The sequence below is a fragment of the Crinia signifera genome, chromosome 5 (genome assembly GCF_055691185.1).
Source record: "Crinia signifera chromosome 5, ASM5569118v1, whole genome shotgun sequence".
NCBI lineage: Eukaryota > Metazoa > Chordata > Amphibia > Anura > Myobatrachidae > Crinia > Crinia signifera.
In genome coordinates, this window is record NC_139221.1 from 309,925,298 (window position 1) to 309,927,324 (window position 2,027).

The window sequence follows — 2,027 nt, forward strand, 5'->3', positions numbered from 1 at the left end:
GCGTGGAGTTGAGAATAGAATAGTGTGGCGAGCGCAGCGAGCCACCGAGCCCGAAGCGTGGCGAGCGCAGCGAGCCCCGCGAGGGGCCGCGGATACCTTCACAGTTATACGCGTCCCCTCACGGGCTTCACAGGTGTCCGTGGCGACGCGGACACCTGTGAAGCCCGCGAGGGGACGCGTTTACCTGTGAAGGTATCCGCGTCCCCTCGCGGGGCGCGCTGCGCTCGCCACGCTTCGGGCTCGGTGGCTCGCTGCGCTCGCCACACTATTCTATTCTCAACTCCACGCCGACGTGGATAGTGGGGGTATGTAAAGGTCGGAGGACGCGTACCGCCGCCCCTCGCGGGCTCGCTGCGCTCGCCACGCTTCGGGTTCACGTTGATCGTGGGGTGGCGTTAAAAATTGTGGGGGCCATTTCACACTTCAGGGGGACTATTAGGGCTCTGTGGCCCATTTAACATTGATTCCTATGTAAAAATCGCGACCAATCTGACTTTTAACACTAAAATCGCGACCAATCTGATTTTTAACATTGGTCCCTATGGGAAATCGCGGCCATCGCGGGCATCGCATCGCACCCGTTTTTTAGTGCATGCGATGGTCGCGATGGTCGCGATGGGCGCCGTGCTAGGTAAAGAGTACCGTAATTTCCTAGCTGTTCATGTTCTTTGAGGGCAAATTACCCTGGAACCAAATGTTCCAGTTTCATTGGAACAAAATCATTCAAAGCCCACTCAAAAGTTCTTCAATATGATACTTGCCTCATGTAAATGGGTCAGTTGGTTCCTAAGATATAGCCGGACTAGGCTGGTGTAAAGGGGGCCAACCTGGGAATGCATTTTCTGGTGTGAAAGGGGTATTATTTCAAATAGCCGGGACCTGCAGTGCTCTGAATACAGACAGGCTCTGCCACTGTCAGTGGCTATCACTTCTGCCTGGCGGCGGCTGTCCCCATTTACCGCGAGCATGTATTCCCCCTTGGCAATGAGCATGTAATCCCACATGGCAATGAGCATGGAACCTCTGGCAATGAGCATGGAACCCTTGGCAATGAGCATGTAGATAAGCAGCACTTATGTAGCATTATTTTTAATAGGCATTATGTTGTTTGACATAATGGACATAATGGCGTGTAACTTAACTTGTAACGGACATTATGGTGTAAATGTTTAATGCGCGCCCTCGGTGGACAATGTCCCTGTTCATGAAGCGTATTGTGAATTTTGGCTTAATCTGTGGGGCATTATGTGAATTCTGACTCAATCCGTTTGGCATTATGTGAATTTTGGCTCAATCGATGTGGCATTATGTGAATTTTGGCTCAATCCGTGTGGTATTATGTGAATTTTGGCTCAATCCGTGTGGCGTTATGTAAATTTTTGGCTCAATCCGTGAGGCATTATGTGAATTTTGGCTCAATCCGTGTGGCATTATGTGAATTTTGGCTCAATCTGTGTGGCATTATGTGAATTTTGGCTCAATCCATATGGCATTTTATGAATTTTGGCTTAATCCGTGTGGCATTATGTGAATTTTGACACAATCCATGTGGCATTATGGGAATTTTGGCTCATTCCATTTGGCATCATGTGTAATGGGCAAGTACAATGGGGTCTAGTATTTTGTTGCATAATGTGTAGAAGTTGTATATGGTGTGGTCACACACCCTTTTCCGGAGCGCGCCTTCGGTGCGCGCACAACTACATCCTTCACTTTTGTCGCCATGGTGGGCCTGCATACTTTAAATGCCAGGGCCTGTTTTTAATCCCATTGCCACCCTCTCTCTGTCGCTCTTTTAGCATGTACACTGGCACCACTAACACCCACCCCCCCCACCCAAACCTCTTTTATCATGGTGCCCCCCCTGTCATTTTATCCTGGATCCGCCCCTGGTTGGCATCATGTTCACACCGACTTTTTGTTTTCTGGGAGAATGGCCTGCTTAATCCTGAAAGAGTCTCACTCCCCGTTCTGGAGTCTCCTAGAAATTCTATGAGAGTAGCTATGAGTAACTAGGAATTTAGGGG